Here is a 22,104-nt window from a genome sequence, read left to right on the forward strand (position 1 = left end):
GCAGGGGCAGAGTGAGAGAGAGAAGCAGACTCCCCACTGAGCAGGGAGCCCAATGTGGGGCTCGATCCCAGGACCCAGAGATCATGACTTGAGCCAACAGCAGATGCTTAAGCATCTGAGCCAACCAGGTGCCCCTAAATGTGCTTACAGAAAATTTACAATTACATGTATCTGGCTTGCATTATGGTTCTGTTGGGCAGCACTGATGCAGACAATGAAATAAAAAGATGAAGATAGTTTGAATGATGAGTTGGGATTTGTGGGGGCTAATAAATAGTGCTCTTTTCTCCCACCCAGTTTAGAGCCAATGAAGAAGTAGACTGAGTCAGGCAGCTGGAGATGAAAGTGTCAGCTTGGTTAAAGTTGTTGGAGGAAGCGGCTTTGGGTTGAATGCTCACGTTGGTTTGCTTCTGTTTCACTCCTCGATTAGATGGCCTCAACTCTTCCAATGCACAGTACTGGACAACCTCGGGCCAGCCCTGTAAGCTTAGGAGCACAGATACTGGGTGCTCTGGAAGGCCAGCAGACCTCAAATCCATGGCATTTCCTTCTGGTCAACTTGCCCTCCATATAACTTGCTCATCCTTCCTTGGAGTTGGTAAGCAAGAGGATGGAGAGAGGCCGGGAGCTTTCCTTGGATGGAATCCCTCCACATGGAAACAGGACTAGGGAACAAGTGGTCCTTCCACTACTTCTAACCTTCTTTTATTTTTATTTTATTTTTTTTTAAAGATTTTATTTCTTTATTTGGCAGAGAGAGACAGCCAGCGAGAAAGGGAACACAAGCAGGGGGAGTGGGAGAGGAAGAAGCAGGCTCCCAGCAGAGCAGGGAGCCTAATGCGGGGCTCAATCACAAGACCCTGGGATCATGACCTGAGCCGAAGGCAGATGCTTAATGACAGCCACCCAGGCGCCCCTCTAACCTTCTTTTAAATAAGCATTGGATTTATCGGTCAAGTCTACAGTCAGCAGGTAGCAAGCAGCCATCCAGTAGGACAGCCTGCTCTCAGCTTCACCCAGAGGCTCCCTCTCTGCTAACCACGTCTGTCTGAATCATCCTGAGTCCGCTATTGGGCGGTATGAAGTTTGCTGACAAGAGATTTTGAAATGCATCAGATCAAAACATTAATTAATTAAATCCAAGGTCTTGCTATAAGCAGAGTTTCTCCCATTTCCCATCCCAAGTGAGAGCGAACCACGTCGAATATAGCTCTTCAAAGATTGTGCAGTGAGATCAAGATTTAGCATAAAATAGTCCCACAGTAAAAAGTCAACAATGAGAACCCCCACATGGTGTATAAGCCCCCTTCCATTGCAAATTTCCAGGAAAAAAAATATTAAAATTTGATCTCCTTACATATTAAAACTTGAAAGAGTTAGTCCAAAATCAAATCGTGTTGCCCTCATTGAGATGGCAGTTCAAAGAGATAAAAATCTTTTAAAGTCCAAAAGAATCAAAGAAGTCCAGAATCAGGGCGCCTGGGTGGCTGCCTTCAGCTCAGGTTGTGATCTCAGGGGTCCTGGGATCAAGCCCCGTATCTGGCTCCCTGCTCAGCCAGCAGCCTGCTTCTCCCTCTCCCACTCCCCCCACTTGTGTTCCCTCTCTCACTGGTTGTCTCTCTCTCTGTCAAATAAATAAATAAAATCTTTAAAAAAACCCAAAAACAAAAACAACGAAGTCCAAAATCAGTTTCTCTTCCAGAGTCCAATGCAGGTTTTAAAGTCAAAAAATCATCCTCCCCAACGTCTTATTTTGGTTCTTTTCAGCTAAAGGGGTTCTTTGATTTAAGTGTTTAAACATAGGAATAATTCCAAACATACAGGAGAGTTCAAGAATAGTGCAAAGAACTCTCATATACCTTCACCCACATTCACAACTATTAGCGTCTTGTCCCTGGGCCGGTTATCATACCGCGATTCAGTTCCAAACCCACCTCGGGTGCCTGGCTTAGGACGGTTTCCTTAGTCATCCGCTGCGTGTTAAGCTCTGCCGGTAGAGGGCGCACTGCAGGCATCTCCTCTGGGCTCAGGCGTGAGCTCCTTTCCTGGTTCCTGCGGTGCTCAGCCATCAGATGGAAGCCAGTGGGGATCCATTCCAGGGAATTCAACATCACTCCAGAGGCCGCTTTCTGGTGAGTTCCAAGGGTGCCCCCCCCCAAGCTTCCCAGCAGAGACTTTCCCTGAAGGTGGCTTCTGCCCAGTTGGATTCCCAGAGAGGTCAACAGCCCCCTCCCCACCTTGTGGGTTTTTTGTCGGTACCCCAGTGAGCAGGTGCCTGCTTCCAGCCGCGGCCAGCATCACCTCAGCCAACTCCTCTGTCTCCATTCCTTTTAAAAATTATTATTTATAAAATCTACCACCCTTCTTCGGGTGAAGCCACGGTTCGAGTATCTGAGTTCTAAAACCGTGGGGATGCCCCTGTGAATAAGACGTTTATCGTGGGGCAATGTGCCTTGGAACCCGTAGACAAGTCTGAGGAATTCAGGCTTGGCCCCTCCCTGACACCCTCGCTTGGTCCCGAAGGTGGATCAAAATCATATTTTAAGAAAAGAGGGACAGAGTTTGGGGCAGCTGACTGAACCCAGCCTACCCATGTGTGACACCAACAGATTTTTTTTTTAAACTGGGTAAATGGCGATTCTCTTTCTCTTTTTGAAAATTCCAGTAAAATAAACATAACATAAAATGTACCACTGAAACCATTTCTATGTGTGAGTTCAGTGGCACAAAGTGCATTCACGTGGTTGGGCAACCATCCCCCATGTCCATCTCCAGACTTTTTTCGTCATCCGAAACCGAAACTGTTCCCAGTAAGCACTAAGTCAGCTGCCCCTCCCCCGGGGCCCCTGGTTACCAGTGCCTGCATGTGCCCACTCTGGATGCCTTATTTAAGTGCAATCACACAATATTTGTCCATTTGTGGCTGGCTTATTTCACTTAGTATCATGTCCTCAAGGTTCATCCACATCACAGCACGTGTCAGTTTCCCTCCTTCTTACGGCGGAGTAACACTCCGTCATATGCGTCCAGTATGCTTGGCTTACCACCTGTGGCCGCTTGGGCTGGTTCCATCCTTTGGCTCCTATGAGAAAATGCTACTGGGAACACGGGGGTACAAATATCAGGGGGAGTCCCTGCTTTCAAGTCTTTTGAGTAGGTCCCCAGAAGTGGACCTGCCCGATTAGATCATAAATCTAACATTTTTAAAGAGATTGTTTATTTATTTAGAGAGAGAAGGAGTGGGGGAAGGGGCAGGGGGACAGGGAAGGGGGGGAGAATCTCAAGCAGACTCCCCGCTGAGCTGGGAGCCCACACGGGGCCTGATCCCAGGACTCTGACGTCATGACCTGAGCCAAAATCAAGAGTCGGACGCTCAACCCACTGAGCCACCCAGGTGCCCCTATAATTTTTTTTTTGAGAAGCCGCCATACTGTTTCCCACAGCAACTGCACCCCTTTGCGATCCCACCAACAGGGCCCACGGGTTCCAGTTTCTCCACAGTCTCGTCCACCCTGGCTGTTTCCTGGTGTCTCCTAGCCGCCCTCCTAATGGGTGTGAGGTGGTATCTCAGTGTGGTTTGGGTTTACATTTCTCTGATGGTGACTGATCGAGCATCCTTTCATGGGCTTATTGGCCATTTGCACATCTTCTTTGGGAAAATGCCTATTCAAAATCATTGCCCAGGGAATTTTAGCATCATGAATTTTTAATGGTCCACATCGATTTGAAGCTGCTGAGTGCAGCCTGGCGACAAACTATCCTAATAGTAGAGAAAAAATGGTCTCCCACTCCCATCCATCAATATCTAAAAGAGCCATAAGCCCAGTTTCTCTTTCCTGTAATTGATCCGCTTCCTGAGCTGTGCTGCTTACTTAGGCCAAAGACTGGCATCAACCAAGACCTATTCCTGTGAGAGAGAGAGACAGAGAGAGCGAGCAGCCCTTCGTGAGGACAAGGCCACCTGCCTCTGTGAGCTGCCAAGTTCATAACCACACATGACCTACATCACCAAAGCCAAAGGCCTAAACGTAGGCGTTAGCAACACAATCTCTGCGTATCATTTTGCCCCTTACGTTCTGAGTATGCTTCTCAAGGTTTTCAGCCCACCGCAGCGACCCAGGGTTAGACACAAGAATGAGGCAGATGGAGATCGAACATGACCTCCATGGCTGATGAAGCTGTTGGAGAGCGAGGGGAGCCTTCTCTGCAAGCCACGGGGCCTTGAGAGGATTTCACCCCACAAGCAGGCAGCTCTCCTTCCGAGGCGCCGGCGTGCTGGGCAACTGCCAGCCTTGGCCGTGGGCTCGCCTCTCTGACACGTGCAGCTTGCCGGAGCGGAAGCCAGCGCATGCTCTCCTGCAAGCAGGCAGGTCCCAAGGAGAGTTCTGAGCAAAGGGCTGAGCTATGCATGAGCCCACTCCTGCGAAAACGAACCGATAAATTCCTCCTCCTCCAGAAGAAGACGAAGAGAGGCCGGGGTGTTCCTCTCCCAGAGTCTCTCCACACAGGAAAAGGGAAAGGAAGCGTTTCCTCCTACACAATGCAATGAAAAAACGTGATAAGCACCCATAATTTTGTTCCTAACAAACAGAGAGTGGAGGTTTTCCAATGGCTCTGGAAACATTTGTAAAAATATATCAAGTCCTTGTCTACAAAGAAAATCATAATAAATTAGAAAAACAGAAAAAGAAATGACCTAGGCTGCCCTCTCTGACCATAGTGCAATAGAACTGTAACTGAACAAGTAAGGATAGGGAGTTTGGGATCATTTTCTATTTTTTAAAAGTTTAATTCCAGGGAGTTAACATTCGGTGTTTTATTAGTGTCAGGTGTGCAAGATAGTGACGCAGCACTTCCGGGGATGAGCATCCCCTGGCTGATGGTCATCACAACAGGCGACAAGCGCGTGCCTTCATCCCCATCACCTGCTTTACCCATTCCCTCCCCTCCCCCTCTCACCTCCCCATTTTCTTTTTTGTTCTCTTTCCTGAAATGAGACAGGGGTGGGGGCTCATTTTCTACTTTTAACGGGGTTTTAAAATATTAAGTGTGCCGCTGAATGCACTTTTACCTTGTATATCCCATGTAGCTACCAACAGATCGAGACACGGACCATTTCTGGCACCCCAGTGGGCTCCCTTGTTCTCCCTCCCAGTCAGTACTCAGTGTATCAGTTTGCTGTGGCTGCCATCCTAAATTCAGAATCAGTGACCACAAACTCAGCGGCTTTAAACAACACCCAGTATTACCCGAGGGTTGTGAAGGTGAGAAGTCCAGGGAGTTTGACTGGGTTCTCTGCTTCCGGTCTCACAAGGCCAAAGCCAAGGCTCCCGGGAGAGTCCGCTTCCAGGCTCATGCACGGTGTTGGCAGAATTCATTTCCTTCCCGTGCTTTCCACGGAGGCTCAAGTCCCTCTCACACCCTCAATCTGTCCGACCTCCTTGTGCCTCCAGCCAGGGAAACTGTTCTGTCTCTAAGGGCTTTTGTGATTAGATCAGTCCTATCTGGGTCCTCTCTCTCTCGGGGTCAACTGATCAGTAACTTTCATTACATCTGCAAAGGCCTTCTTGCCATGTGACATAACATAGTCATAGCTTCTGGGGGACGTCTGAGGGAAGGGTTGTTGTCCTGCCCACCATACCCCCTTCTGATGTCCAACCCCATTGATGAGTTTTGTCTGCTCTTAAAATGCATCCAAATTAGGGACACCTGCATGGCCCATTCGGTTAAGTGTCTGCCTTCAACTCAGGTCATGATCCCAGGTGCTGGGATCGAGTCCCACCTCGGGCTCCCTGCTCAGTGGGGAGTCTGCCTCTCCCTTTCCCTCTGCCCCTCCCCCTGCTCATGGTCTTTTTCTCTCAAATAAATAAATAAAATCTTTTAAAAAATTCTTCTAAATGAATCATACAGTATGTAGCCTTTTGCACTCAAAGGTTTATCTGTGAGATGTAGCCAGAGGGCATTATCTTTCACCACAGAGACTATTATTCCATTATATGAATATATCACAACGCCTTTATCCATTCTAATGGCGATGGACACGTTTGGGGCTGTTGCAGATAAGGCTGTTATGTACATCCTTGTCAGTACGCACTGTGGTAGACCCATCTACTCATCTCACTTAGATATCTACTCAGTAGTAGGATTGCTGGTTGAGGGTACGTGCATAATTATCTTTATTAATATGTCTGAACAGTTTTCCAAAGTGATGGTGTCAGTGTTCATTCCCATCAGTAACGTATGAGAGTTCCAGGTGCTTCACACCCCTGTCATCTCTTGAGATGGTCACTTTTTACATTGTTAACCATTTTGCGGAGTATGTGGGGACGTCTGTGTGAGTGTTGGCTTTAATGCACGTTTCTTTGACTACCAGTGATGTCGAGTACATAGCCACGTGCTTGCTGACCTCTTGGATATCCTTTTCGGTGAAGCGCCTGTCCAAGCCTTTTACCCATTTTTATCACGTTACTTTTCTTATTGATTTGTAGGAGTTCTTTATATTTTATAGATAAAAATCTTTTGTTAGATATATTTATCACAAATATCTTCTCTCAGGTTGTGTCTTGACTTTTATTCACTTACTGGTGTGTGTGTGTGTGTGTGTGTGTGTAGTTTTTTTAATTTAGTTTTTTAGTTGTAAAATATACATATGAAATTTACCATCTTGACCATTTTTAAGTATACATTAAATACATAAGTGAATTCATGATGTCATGTAACCATTGCCATCATCCATCTCCAGAACTTCTCCACCTTGCAAAACTGAAACTCGGTGCTGATTGAATGCCAGCACGCCATTCCCCTATCTCTCCAGTCCCTGCCACCCACCATCCTACCTTCTGCCTCTGTGAATTTGACTACCCTGGGTACCTCATGTGAGTGGAATCCTGTGGTATTTGTCCTTTGCAATTGGCTAATTTCACTTAGCATAATGTCTTCAAGGTTCACCCATGTTGTAGCAGGTGCCAGAATTTCATTCCTTCTGGAGGCTGAATAATATCGTCTGTATTACTACATTTTGTTTATCCATCCATTTGTTGATAGACAAGTGGATTGCTTCCACTTTTTGGCTATTGTGAATAATGCTGCTCTGAAATTGGATGTACTCTTACCGGCATATTTTAATGTTCGGAAGTTCTTAATGTTAGTCAAGTCCAAGTTTCAACTTTTTTCTATTATCTGTGGTTTTTATATTGCATATAATATTTGCATATCCCAAGGCCATGAACATAGCCTCTTAGGATTTTTTGCCTACAAGTTTTACTGTTTTATTCTATCACTGAAGTCCGTAATTCTTTAGGTATGATGCGAGGAAAGGATTGAGATTCACTTTTTTCCCCAGATGGCTATCCAGTCGTCATCACTGTTGGCTGAAAAGAGCATCCACCCCCCACTGCATTTCAGTGCACCTCTACTGCAAAGCAGTGATGGGACCAACCCAAGGTTAGGCAAATAGACCGGTGGAAATTACACAGTTTGTTCCTGGATTTTCCATTTTGTTCCTTTGGTCTATTTGTCTAACTTTGTGCAATACCACACTGTTTTAATTATTGTAGCTTTACAGTAAACTGTCATATCTGGTTGTGCAAGTCTTCCAACTCGTCCTTTTTCAAGATGATCTTTATTAGTCTAGGGCCTTTGCAATTCTAAAATGTAAATTTTAGAATTAGCTTGGCAATTTCAACAAAACACCTACTGGGATTTTTTGTTAGGATGGCAGTGAATCTATAGATCAATTTATTTTTTTTTGAAGATTTATTTGTTTAGTTGAGAGTGTTAGAGAGATAACACATACAAGTGGGGAGAGGGACAGAGGGAGAGAATCTTCAAGCAGACTCCCTGCTGAGCATGGAGCCCAATGTGGGGCTCAGTCTCACAACCAACGAGATCATGACCGGAGCCGAAACCAAGAGTTGGACACTTAACTGGCTGAGCCACACAGGCGCCCCTGAATCTATAGGTCAATTGAGAAAAATTGATTTCTTAACAATATTGACTCTGTCAATCCTGGTATCTCCCCATTTATTTAGGTCTTTCATTTACTTCAGTAATGCTTTGTAATTTCAGTGTACAGGTCCTGGCATTTTTGCTGGCCATCTCCTTAGGTATTTGGTGCCTTCTAATGTCATTGTAAATTGTTTATTTCATCCATTATTGTTTGTTTCTTAGTATAAAGAAATGCAACTGATTTCTGCATACTGACCTTATATTTAGGAACTTGACTAAATTTATTATTAATTCTATATTATATATATAATCTATATCTATATACTAAATCTATTATTAATTCTTTGCCTGTCAATTCTTTAGGACTTTCTATATATATATCAATATCAAGTTGTGGTATGGTGATGGGCAATCAAATCATATCATATCATCTGCAAAGAGTGAAAATGATTTGCCGCAGCTGGAAACTCACTCCTGGGCTATTCACTCTTCGATCTAGAAGTGACCCATGTATTTTCAACTATTTCATTGGCCCGAACTAGCCACATGGCCCATCCAGCTGCGGGCGGCTGAATCGTAGGGAGCAGATGAAGTATATATTGAGCATGGCTATTATTAGGATGACGACTTCAATGTACTGAGAGAAAAGAACTGTCAACCTAGGATTTGATACTCCATGAAAATATCTTTTCAAAATGAGGACTTAAGGAAATATTCTGAAACAAAAACTGACTCTTCCCAGGGTGCCTGGATGGCTCAGTGGGTTGAGTGTCTGACTCTTGGTTTCGGCTCAGGTTATGATCTCAGGGTCGTGGGATCGAACCCCCACATCGGACTCCACGCTCACTGAGGAATCTGCTGGAGATTCTCTCTCTCTCCCTCTGCCCCTCTCCCTGCTCGCATGCGTTCTCCCTGTCTCTCAAATACATAAATAAATAAAGCTTTAAAAAAATGGACTCTTCTCACAGCCTATGTGATTCATCACCACTGACGGGTTCCCCCACGGAGCAGGCAGGAAACCAGAGAGGGGCCGTTGTCCATCCGTCCCACCCCAGGGAGCCAGACTGAAACATCGTGGGGGAATGAAGCACAGTGGACTTGGGAATTCATGTTTTCTTAATCACTAAAGATGAGAAAGGCAAGGGAAGGGGATCAGAGAGGTAGTTTGTGTTTATCTTCTTGTTTTCAGCAGGACAGAGTTCTCTGGTGATCACCCTATGGTGGGAGGGATGGAGAGGCGGGGGAGAGAGAGAGAGAGAGAAAGAGGGGGAGGAGGAGGGGGGAGGGGGAGGAGGAAAGGAAACCGAAACTGACCCTAGTGGACATTTTGCAAAACATTTGGCCACCCAGCATGTGAACCACAAACTCACTTTCTCAGCCTCCCTAGAAGCCAGAGGGGACACAGGTGCTCTACTCCGGATTGGAATTGGAAGCTGGTTTGGAGCTGGACGCAGTAACTGATGTGTCCTGGTCACCTTTTGAAAAGAGGGAATTTTTGTTGGTATGAGGCATAAGAGCAGCATATAAAAGAAAAACATGTAACGTTTTCTTCTGTGAATTTGTTTATTGAAGGGTGGGAGTGTGTGCGTGTGTGTATGCGTGCATGAGTGTGTGTGCGTGCGTGTGTCCATGTGGGGCAGCCAGAGGGTTTGACTGTAGTGAACCTTTGCTATTCTTTTTGCCTCTTAGACACTTGTCCTCTATTTGGGGCAGTTTCCTGCACGAGCACCCTTGGGATGGAGAGATTGGCTTCCACTGCAGAAATCAGATACTCGTTCCCAGCCTCTCCTGCTGGGAGTCCACCAAACAGATGGACCCGCGCTAGACTTCTCATTGTAAGATCCATCCAGAAGGTGTCTGGGAACAACAGCAGCAGCCCCACCTGGCATCCAGAGCCACCAGTGGGCACAGTCCCAGCAAGGCTGCCAGCCCTGGTCCTGTGGCTGCCACGGCCTGAGGGGCTTCTCGCCAGCCCACTTCTCAGGTGATCCTGGGACTGTTGTCCCGGATACCAGGTGTCTCCAGGCCGATTTCTTTCTCTCTGGTCCTGAGATGGCTCGCAAGCTTCCTGATTAAACCAGGTGGCGTTCATTGAAGTTGTTAGCAGCTGGGAATGAAATGTGCTGCAAATGTATTCTGCAGAAACCCGTTTGTCTTTGAACTTGGCTGGTTTTAAAATCTAACTTAGCCTGCTAGATTCCTTCCAGGTACCCGGCTTTCATGCCATGCTCAGAATGGCCTTTATGGATCCAACATTATGAAAAACAGTCTTCTGGTGTTTTACACTTTTATGTTCCCGTGTGATTTTGCTGTTGGTTTCTGATACATTAATATGATAGTTTTTTCTTGTATTTCTAGCTTAATATGGGTTTTTATTTGGATTTTATTACATGACTTTAAATATTTGTTCTGTGGAGGCTCTTGGCAAGGGGGCAGGTCCCGCCTGGGAGGGGAGGAGGGCAAGGGGACTCCTGTGGGAGGGGCTGGCAGCAGCGCGGTGAGGGGGGGAGGGGGGGGTCTGAGTCAGAGACCTCCAGCAGCTGCTTGGGGTCTCATAACAGCAAGATCCTGTGTTGTCAATAGATCACAGCTGTCTGGCGAGGCTTCACAGGGCATACAAAGCAGGTGGGTCCTAAATGGTGAAAAATCAGCTTGTCTGGGCTATTTTAAAAATCACTGGATGTGTAAAAATGCGAGTTTGGTGCCAGTGGGCTTTGGAGCTAACGGGTCTCAGCCCGCGGTGGAGAAAGAAACAAGCTGGGGCCAGTAGACAGAGGCCACCTCTGGCCCGTTTACGTATCGGGACCTTAGACAGCCCGGGCCTGAAGATTTTAGTAGAAGAAGGAGTCGAGCTGCTCCTTCTTTGCACACACAGTGTTGTAGACAGAGTCCGTCAGAGGAGGAACCCGGTGGGTCCCAGAGTAGGGGCAGAGAGCTGGCAGAGATGACGAAGGAGAATGTGCCACACGGGGCTCCACATCCTGGGAACACGGGGAGGCCGGTGCCCCACGCATCGCACATTCTTTCTGTGGAAGCCCCGGGCCAGAGGCAGGGCCGGGGAGAGAGCCCTAAATGGGCAATGATAAGACCACCAGAGCCAAAGTAATGCCAGTAATCTGTAAAATGATCTCAGGCTTTCCGGGGGTATTTCTCCTCTGGACAAATCGCCAAGGTGTCCTCCCATTTTTAAGATGAGCACGCAGGTACAGAGAGGTTGATTCACTTGCTCAAGGCTGCACAGCAAGTAAATGGTAAAGCCTGAACTTGAACCCAGGCAATCAAACTCAGGGCCTGTGCTCCTGACTCTGCAATGCACAGAATCAGGGCTGGGGGCAAAGAGGTTCTGGGGAGGGGAAGACAAGGAAATGTGGTCAGGGCATTAGCCGCGGGGTCTTGCTGGTCTCATCTGACGGTCTCCAAGAAGGAAAAGGTATCCTGATGGAGGGGATGCCTTCTGCACTGTTGCTGGAGGGGGCTCTGGAGAGACCTAATGCAGGAGGGAGGCACAGGGTGCGGGGACAGCAAGAGCAACCCGTTTCCACTCCTCTCTGCACTCTCTGCACCTCCCTGCCCCCCTCCCTTCGCTTCTCCCTTCCCCCCTACTTCCTTTGCCCCATCCACAAGAATAAATAACCTTCCCTCGGAGAAGAACAGGGAAAGCCGGGACTGGGGCCAGCCTGATGACCTCTGTCTCCAGGACCGATGGACCTAGAATTCCCCTGTTGCTAACTAGCAGGCCCCAGGGACACACACACCTGCAGCCCAGAGGAGGGGGGACACCGGTGAAGCCCCCCACCAAGCAGAGGCCGGGACTGGAGGCTGGCCCATCTCCCTGGGGCTTCTCCCCGGGGCTTTTTTCCTCCCCGCGCTTGTCCCCTCCCTCTTTCCAGTTTTCCTGGCTGTCCTGCCTGAGGACAGATGATGCGTGTGTCACTTGGGCTGGGTCACACGGTTCTGCAGGGCCGCCCCCGGGGACACAAGGCCTGGGAGCAACATCCGGCCCCAGGCATGGGTGGGCGGGGGTCTGCCTGCTGTCTGAAGGGTGGGTCTTCACAGGGGCACGGGGAAGGTGCTGACTCCCACAGCCTGGGAAAGAGGCACCTACTCAGTAAGGAACTCCAGCTCCTTCCACACATTTACCAGCCACTAAACATCCCGTTTTGTGAGCACCTGTTCAAGTTTCTCATCGGTTTTTCTATCATGTGTCTGTTTCTCTTTTAATTTGTTGGCATTCTTGATATTTTCTGGATAGGGGCCATCTGTTGATCAGGGGACCATGCAGTAATGAAAACAGAGGTGGAGGTTGGGCCTAGGGCCAGGTCAAGCGGGCCAGGAGCCACAGGGAAAAGCTTGAACTTGAACTTGAGAACCATGGGACAAGAGAAGGGCTCCTTGCCTCCGGGCGACTCCGAGTGTGGTCTAGCATGGGCAGAATCAGCTTCCCCGGGGAGTTTGGTTAGAAGCGCAGAGCTCAGGGGCTCCTGGGTGGCTCAGCCATTAAGTGTCTGCCTTCGGCTCAGGTCATGATCCCAGAGTCCTGGGATCGAGCCCTGCATTGGGCTCCCTGCTTGGTGGGAAGCCTGCTTCTCCCTCTCCCACTCCCCTTGCTTGTGTTCCCCCATTCTCTCTGCGTCTCTCTCTGTCAAATAAATAAATAAAATCTTTAAAAAAAAAAAAAAAAGGAAAGAAAGAAAGAAATGCAGAGCTCCGTACCCTGTCCGAGACAAGGGAAACCAAGTCAGCAACCTGACCAACCTGACCAGATCGCTGGGGACTTATGTATGCAGGGCAGTCTGAGAAGTGCTGGTCTACCAGGGAGCCTCAGGGTCACACTCCTGCATCAGAGAGATCACCGCGATTGGAAAGGAGCAGGGGTGGAACTGTCCACGGTCATGGTTCTGTTCCAATGCAAATACACTTGTTCCTTTGAGCTGTTCACGTAACAGGGTTTTTTGTTGTTGTTTTTTTCTGAGGAGAGGGTCAAAGTAGTTATGTACCTCCCCCAGCCTGGCGATAAGTGGCTACTTATTTACTGAGCTCTTCCTTAGCTGTGCGGGTGGTACAAGGGACAGGGGTCAGCTGCTCCCGGGAGCCGCCGAAACCCCGCTCAGAGCCGCCTCATCTCATCTGCCTAAAATTCCAGAGTTAGAGAGAAGGTCCTTGCAGGCATGGGGACCTGGCGCAGAGGCTCCGAGTGGGCCAACCTTGGAGCTGGTGAGCCTGAATTCATCCGCTGCGCGCACAGGAAGAGAAGCCCGAGTAAGCACGAGAAACGTCAACACGCTTGCCTTACAAACGCTGTTTGAAGCGACATGGGAGAAAACGCATGGAACGTCCTTTGGGAAACACTCCGCCCATCGAGATACTAGTTTGCCTTGTGATCGTCCGTCATCAAAAGAGATGTGTTCTCTTTCTGATGCTTATCTGAAGCGTCTGCATTTCTTACAATGAACGCGTAAAAAGTATGTGTATGTACGCTTGGTTTTGTTTTGGTTTTTTGTATGTAGGTTTTGAATAAAGGGCTAAAAAGATAGAAGGTTTATCAGTTTCTGGGTAAATCCTAAAAAGTAAATCTAAGATACTATGAATCAAATTGTTTCTTTCCATGCTCCTAAGAACTGATAGCATGCCATCTATAATCTATCATCTATCTCTCATCTATCTATCTATCTATCTATCTATCTATCTATCTATCATCTATCTATCCCCCAGGACACAGACATTACAAAGTGGTCACACACAGACACATGATCTTGCAGGTGCTGCTTCATGGCTCTTGGGCTGAGGGTTGTGATGGAAAGTCTGAAGCCCATGTGTTTGGTGGACCTGGGGTCCCTTTGTTCTCTTTGGAGTCTGGTAACTTTGCTAGACCCTGGCCTGGTACTATCATTTGGTGGCCATTTCTCCCGGGACATGGTGTGCTCCTTTATGCCCAGAAAGATTTCTTGAATTTTAACTCTATTCGATTAGTTGGAAGATTTTATTTTTAAGTCATCTCCACACCCAACGTGGGGCTTGAACTCATGACCCTGACCAAGATCAAGAGTCACATGCTTTCCTGACTGAGCCAGCCAGGAGCCCCCTGAATTTTAATATTAAATATTTGTTCTGTGCATGCTTTTCAGTCTTCTTCGGGAATTCCAATTAGCAGATGTCGGAGTTTTTCCTTTACTCCGTGCATTCTTGCCAGACCTTTGTTTTCACTTCACTTTGCTCACTGTCCTCACCTTTGTCTTCCTTGTCGATTACTTTTTTTTTTTTAAGATTTTATTTATTTTGAGAGAGAGAGCAGGAGTGTGGGGAGGGGCAGAGGGAGAGGGAGAAGCAGACTCCCCACTGAGCAGGGAGCCCGACGCAGGACTTGATTCCGGGACCCTGGGATCATGACCTGAGCTGAAGGCAGACGCTTCTCTGACTGAGCCACCCAGGTGCCCCAATAGATTATCATCTTTTTTTTTTTTAAGTGTCTTTTCCCCCTTGGGCGATTTCTGATAAACATTTGTTTTTGCGACAGCTTTATTTTCCTCGTCTCTTCTTTCCTAAGCTTGACCGCTTCCTTTTCATTTCCTCCCGTTGTCTTGCTGTGTCTTCCCTGAGCCCTGAGATCCCTGTTTTGCTCTTGTACAGAAAACTGCTACACTTGCTTTAAAAAAATTAATTGCAAAAGAATTGCTCACAATTTTCTTTCTTTCTTTTTCTTTTCTTTTTTAAAGATTTAATTCATAAATTTATTTGAGAGAGAGCCCATGCATGAGTGAGGGGAGGGACCGAGGGAGAGGGGGAGAGAATCCCAAGCAGATACCCAGTTGAGTGGAGAGCCTGATGTGGGCTCAAATCCACAATCCTGAGATCATGACCTGAGCTGAAATCAAGAGTCAGACACTCGACTGACTAAGCCACCTTGGCACCCCCTCCTTTTTTCTTCTTTTTAATTGTTCACAATTTTCATCAGCTTTTGGGCAATAACTTTCTGGAGACTATTCTTTATATGCCAGTTTTTTTCTGTTTTTGTTTTTACTGTCCCCAATTTGACCTTGAACCTATATATTTTTTTATTGTGGTAAAATATGCATCACATAAAACTGACCATTTTCCTCCTTTTTTAGATGTACGTTCATCAGCATTAAGTACGTTCGCATTGTTTGGCTGCCGTCTCCAGAACATTCTCATCTTCCCAAACGGAAAGTGTGCCCATTGCGCACTGACTCTGCAGGGGTTCACCCCTCCTCTCTGCTTCCAGCGACCACTCTTCTACCTCCCATCTCTATGAACGTGACTCCTCTAGCAACCACGTACCGATGGAATCATACAATATTTGTCTTTTGTGTCTGGCTTATTTCACTGAGGCTAATGTCCTCAAGGTTCATCCATGTTGCAGCCTGTGTCAGAACTTCACTCCTTCTGAAGGCTGAATAATATTTCATTGTATATATATATATATATATATATTTTAAGATTTTATTTATTTATTTGACAGAGATAGAGACAGCCAGCGAGAGAGGGACACAGGCAGGGGGAGTAGGAGAGGAAGAAGCAGGCTCATAGCGGAAGAGCCTGATGTGGGGCTCGATCCCATAACTCCAGGATCACGCCCTGAGCCGAAGGCAGATGCTTAACCACTGTGCCACCCAGGCGCCCCTCATTGTATATATTTTGTGTATCTATTCCCTGTCCGACATGTTTTTTTTATCCATCCATCCACCGATGGACACTTGGGTTGTTTCTACCTTTTTGGCTATTGTGACTGATGCTGCTATGAACACGGGAGTACAAACATCTGCTGGAGTCCTTGCTTTCAGTTCTCTTGCATATACACTCAGAAGTGGAATTGCTGGTAATTCCATATGGTAATTCTATTTTTAATTTTTTGCGTGTCTGACATGCCGCTGGCTGTACCGTTTTACATTCCCACCAGCCATGCACAAGTGTTCTGATTTCTCCGCAATCTTGCCAACACTTGTTATTTTCTGTTTTTGTTTTGTTTTTACTAACCCCCTTCTTAACAGGTACGAGATGGTATCTCCCTGTGAGTTTGATTTGCATTTCCCTGAGGATGAGTGATGTCTAGCATCTTTCAGGGGCTTATTGGCCGTGTTTATGTCTTCTTTGGAGAGACAGCTACTCAAGTCTTTTGCCCATTCTTCAATTGGGTTGATTGTTTTTTGTTGTTGAGCTAATATTTTTTTGTGTAGACCTTGTTTTGGATGGTCGTTTTCATGGAACAGCTATTTATGGAAGACTCAAGTACGAAGAAGCCAGAACTGTGTTCTGTGCCAGCAGAACTGTTCTTTCTGATGTGGGTGTTCTATAGGAGTTTCTGTTTCTGTTTCCCCCAGGCAATGGATTCAGGCAGTTTTCAAACTGTTCACAATGCAGATTCTCTTCTCCTCTCCGTTTCAAGGACAAATTGCTTCCTACAGATATGGCTCATCTCGCTGTGTTTCTTCATTTAGTCCCTTGATTCTTGGAACCAATCCAGATTTGGTGCCAACCTGCATGCTGTATGCTCACTATTTTAAGGAGGGATTTTACCTCTGCAATTTGGGAATGCCCTTCACCTTGAAGAGGGACTTTTTTTTTTGGCGATTATTGGCATCGTCTCTCCTTTTCCTGCCAAAGTCCTACTCATTTTTCTGGCTTTTGGCATCCTTTAGAAAAATAGGAAAATTGATTTCTAATAGATGATGTTTGCATCCTTTCTTTGTTGCTCTTGAATAATTGCCAAGAAAGGCTGACGACTTGATCCATTCATCCAGCATCCATTTCTCCAGAAGTCCAGCATTGTCACAGAATAATGCAGACAGGAAAGAGACTTCTGGGTCCTTCCCTCTATTTCCACTTCTCAGGCAACTTCCTCTGAGTCTTTAGAGGGTCCCTTTTATTCCCCAATTCCCTCTTTAATGTTGGCAGTTCCCAGGGTTCCATTCTTGGCTCTCTTCCCTCCTTCCCTCTCTTCCCTCACTGCCTCCCATGGATTCCATAGGTTTACAAATTCCTAGGTCTGACTCCCTAGGTGTCAGCTCTGTGTGAAGCCACTGCCTCTCTGAATGACTGTGGGATCTGTTTTCTTCTTTAGGAGGTGAAACTGCATCCCTTCTGGCTCGGGACCCATTCTCACCTGTGGAGGGAGAAGCGCCAAGGTGCCGTTAAAGCACCTTGACTACAGAAATGATATGGAATATGGAATATGATGATTCATGAAACTTACTTCTAATCCTATGTATAAATCACAAAGTCTCAGAGGTGCTTACTAGAACTGAAGGGATACGGGCCCATCTCAAGGAGACCCAGCACTGCTGGGCCTTGGTCCCGTTCACTTTGTCTCACTTTCCCCCACAAAATGAGGTAGAGTCATCTCCCCAAGATCTATTTTAGGCCACAACTGGGAAGACAGTCAACCACAGTTTTATTTTATTTTAATTTTTAAAAAAGATTTTATTTATTTATTTATTTATTTGAGAGAGAGAGCACAAGCAGTGGGGAGAGGCAGAGGGAGAGGGAGAAGCAGGCTCCCCCCTGACCAGGGAGCCCGACTTGGGGCTCAATCCCAGGACCCCAAGATCATGATCTGAGCCGAAGGCAGATGCTTAACCGAGCCACCTAGGAACCCCTCAACCACAATTTTAAATAGAAAAAACTCAGTTTCGTGAATGATGAGCCCTTATTCTAAATGTGCTCCCATTATGGGTCATTCACCAGCTATAGTGTAGACAGGAAAGCAAAGACATTTCTACCTTCCAGGAGCTGTCAGGGGCAGCCACTCAAAAGCACTGACCACGTCAGCTGAGACCTCTTCATCGTGTCTGTGTGGGATATAAACAGAGCAAAGAAATAAAAAGCAGAATGCCTAGAACAATGTGATTCAGATCAAAGTGGGACAATTACGGCAATAAATAATAACAAGTCATAGTTATAGCATTAATAAGTAGAGTATCAAACTGGGTACAAATCTGATTTGAATCCTTGTCTGCATACAGGAGATATCCTGCAATAGAAAGGACACAAAAGGTCAAAATAACAGGTTAGGAAAACTTGTCACATGTGGATTTTTAAAAAGATGACAATATTAATATTTAATGACATTAATTCATCCAACTCTTGCTTGTCTCACTACGTGCTCAGCAGCGTTCCCTGCGCTAAATGCTTTACCAAAGAAGCTGGAGAGTTTGTCATGACCAGGGGGCGAGGAGTAAGTTGCCTTGTTATTAAGGTGTTTTTATTTTCCTGTTTTTTTTTAAGATTTTATTTATTTATTTGGCCGAGAGAGAGCGTACAAGCAGGGGGGAGGGGCAGAGGGTGAGGAAGAGGCAGGCTCCCAGCGGAGCAGGGAGCCCAATATGGGGCTCGATCCCAAGACCGTGGGATCATGACCTGAGCTGAAGGCAGACACATAACGACTGAACCACCCAGCTGCCCCTATTTTACTTTTTTTTTTTTTATCGTGAAAGGAGCACGTGGCTTCTGTAACAAAGTCTGGTAAGATGGAGGAGCGGATGAGTGAAAAGTACAGGTATAGGTCTTCCCTCCCCAACCTCAGCCTCTCTCCCCCAGGCCAAGCCTGCTCACCACTGGGTGTACCTCCTCCCAGAATTTTCCCCTAGTCCTAGACCATATATATAATCTTTTTAAAAATGGAGATCACATTCTTCAACTTTTTATTTTTTACTTAACAAATCCTTGGTCTCTTTCCAGGTTGGTTCATATAGCTTGGGTTCCTTCTTTCTCGTGTCCATAGGTCTTTCTTTTATATCTTTTGGGGGGCTGCTAATGATGTTAAGCATCTTTTCATATATTTATTGGCCATTGTATTTCTTCCTCTGTGAAACAGCTTTTCAAAGAACATGAGAAATACCTGTTTACAGAGAATGAGAACCAAAGTTGAAATACCAAGGATTTTGTTATTACCCCTTACATCTTCAAAAAAGGAAGAGGTATAGGTGAGGGCTAGGGCCAGGGTTCAGGCATGGGGAGGAGAAACATTTTTTTTTTTTAAAGATTTTATTTATTTGACAGAGATAGAGACAGCCAGAGAGAGAGGGAACACAAGCAGGGGGAGTGGGAGAGGAAGAAGCAGGCTCATAGCAGAGGAGCCTGATGTGGGGCTCGATCCCAGAACGCTGAGATCACGCCCTGAGCCGAAGGCAGACACTTAACCGCTGTGCCACCCAGGCGCCCCAGAAACATTTTTTAATCACATTAAAAACCTTTAAAAATCAAAAGCATTCCATGAAGATGGGGCAGATGTAAGAAAACCTGCAAGCTCTTTTAAGCTTCCAGAAAATAAGCAATTCTCACGTCGTGTAAATTGCCCCAGAAACAGAAAACATGGCATGTATTGAGCATATTCGATGAAGCGAATGAATAGAACACTAATAATAAGCCTTGATTACACAGAAAGAAAACTACACCTCAATATGTATGACCCTAAGATGAATGTATCGAATACAGTAGGGAATACAAATCCATAGCATCCCGGTACAGAAATCTACAACGACCAAGCTGGGGTTTTCACGGAATATAAGGACAATTTGATATATGGAAATTTATGCACACAATACACTATAGTCATGGGATAAATAGAAAGGAAAATTATTTTTTTTCAAAGATTTTATTTATTTATTCGACAGAGATAGAGACAGCCAGCGAGAGAGGGAACACAAGCAGGGGGAGTGGGAGAGGAAGAAGCAGGCTCATAGCGGAGGAGCCTGATGTGGGGCTCGATCCCACAACGCCGGGATCACGCCCTGAGCCGAAGGCAGACGCTTTAACCGCTGTGCCACCCAGGTGCCCCAGAAAGGAAAATTATGATCATCTCCTTAGATCCAGAAAAGAATCCTAATAAAATATTTAAATATAGGAATAAAACATAAACTTAATCATGATGAAGAGTGGTTTTGGTAAACCAGCTGCCAACAGTGAAATACTAGAGCCAGTTTCATAAAATTAAATAATTTAAGAATTCAGGCTCACCCAACAAGGCATGGAACCAAAATAAGAAAAATAAGTATTGAAAAAATAGGAAAGCCACCAACATTACGTATTCTTGAAGCATTCATTCAGTAACTACTATAATTAGCAAAAATTCAGTGAAGCACAGAGGAGTGTTAAAAATGAATAACATTTCGATAGAGTAACAAAGCAAGTCAGAAAACTATTCCTAATGACATCAAAACAGTTGGAGGCTCCTAGGGAATAATGTTAGTACGAAATGTAAAGAAGCAACAAATCTTCCATTTTTCAGAGAAAAATGAAAGCCAGAGCTCTGGGGGGAGGGGAGGAGCCATAGGGTACAGCTGGGCAGGAATGTAACAGGTCCTTGGATTTAATCAGGAATCTATCCTGCCTCCTCAATGACCCATATTTGCATATACCACAACAGCAGGAAACTTCCTTTATAAAGTTTAACTAGAAACAGCTCCTGGGCCCTGCATGGGAGCTCCTGCACCAGAACTGTAGGAAGCCAGAAAGCAGAGGGGACACAGGAGCCCATCCCCAGCCCAGTCACTGGCCAGAGCCGCCCCAGCAAACAGGACAGAGTTGGTGCCATTATACACAGAAGGATGCATATGCCCCCAGTGTGCCACAGTAACGTTTCTATGAACATGAAGGTACGCATGAAATAGCAGGGAGTAGCAATATGGAAAAAGCTCGTCCCATAATATGAGTTTACCAATAACACATAAAGTGAAGGTATGTTATAAAAACCCCGTGGAAAAGAATATGCATTTGAAAATAACTGGAAGTAAATGAACAAAATTGATAGTTACTTTGTGGTAGTAGTGGGGGTGATCTTTGCCAAATTACACTGGAAATATATTTAAAGTGATTTTTAAGCAAGAAGAAAAGTTGCAATGTAAGAGTCTTTAAATAGGGGTAAGTGTGCCATACTGCCTGTGTAGGGAGGAAAATAATTTTATCTCTACCCTTCTGAGTTCTTAGCCCAAGACCTTGTAATAAGAGACAGATTAACAAGAGAAAACAAGATTAACAAGAGAAAAAAAGACAGATTAACAAGAGAAAAACGAACAGAAGTTTATTAACACATATACCTTGTGTACATGTGGGAGTGACCTAGAGAGCAAATGAGTAGTTCCCCAAGGTGGCTTAGAATTCAGTTTCAAATACCAATTTAATAGGAAAAGGGCGAGGAGGGGGAGGTAGGCCTCTTAGGAGGGGAGTAAATGCTTTCTGGGAAAGACAAATGGGCCCTTAGAAGAACAGGCAGAACAGTTTGGGACAGAGGGTGTCTGGGTGTGGTGTTGACTTCCAGCTTTTTGTCCTGGGAGAAGAGGCTGCTGACACTCCTGGGGGGATCTATGGCAAATGAACTCCTTTTGGAGGATCTGTCTTTAGGCAGATGAGGGGAATTTAGAGAAAGCCTCTCCCTGCATTTGCTGTATTTCAAGTGCCTTCAGTTCAAAATAATCCATATCCCAAAGCAGCGTCTTTTGGAGTCACATTTTCTGCTCCCTTTACCTACGTGGTTAAAACAACTAACCAAGGGGCGCCTGGGTGGCACAGCGGTTAATCGTCTGCCTTCAGCTCAGGGCGTGATCCCGGCGTTCCGGGATCGAGTCCCACATCAGGCTCTTCCGCTATGAGCCTGCTTCTTCCTCTCCCACTCCCCCTGCTTGTGTTCCCTCTCTCGCTGGCTGTCTCTCTCTGTCGAATAAATAAATAAAATCTTAAAAAACAACAACAACAACAACAACTAACCAGCCAATGAACTCATGGCTATGGAAGCTTAAGCAGAGACAGGACAGTCCTGCCAGGATTGTAGATTGTAGAGGGTTGGACAGAATGATCACTCACTTGCTTTCAAGTTCACAGTGATACCAGTAACATGAGCTTGATCATCTTTGTGCCTGTTGTTGGGTTATTGGGTGATTATCGGAAGACTTAATGACTTACTATGTAATATCGCAATTTCAAAAGTCCTTCACCAATCTGCTTTGCCATCAGAAACCCAAGAGATCACCAGTTTCACCACGTCCTGGTTAGCACTGGGTCTTATCAGAGTTTAATTGTTTGGTTAAAATCATTAGGCCAAAATGATGTGACATTTTCAAGACATTAAGATTTTTGATATTCTAACCTTGCTTTTCTTACCTACAATGTTATAACTAGATAGTCTGTTTTGCTGGAGCATCATTAAAC

At 45.8% G+C, this 22,104-nt stretch overlaps 1 long non-coding RNA gene across 1 annotated transcript; it reads left to right on the top strand.

Moving 5' to 3' along the window:
• The first annotated feature begins 1,680 nt into the window (after nt 1-1,680).
• LOC103676435 lies at nt 1,681-10,298 on the top strand. Its single transcript, XR_572116.2, has 2 exons — nt 1,681-2,132; nt 9,637-10,298. It is a non-coding gene; the product is annotated as an uncharacterized LOC103676435 (long non-coding RNA).
• The last annotated feature ends 11,806 nt before the right edge of the window (nt 10,299-22,104 follow it).

The sequence above is a fragment of the Ursus maritimus genome, unplaced genomic scaffold (assembly GCF_017311325.1).
Source record: "Ursus maritimus isolate PB19 unplaced genomic scaffold, ASM1731132v1 scaffold_21, whole genome shotgun sequence".
In the NCBI taxonomy this organism is placed as follows: domain Eukaryota; kingdom Metazoa; phylum Chordata; class Mammalia; order Carnivora; family Ursidae; genus Ursus; species Ursus maritimus.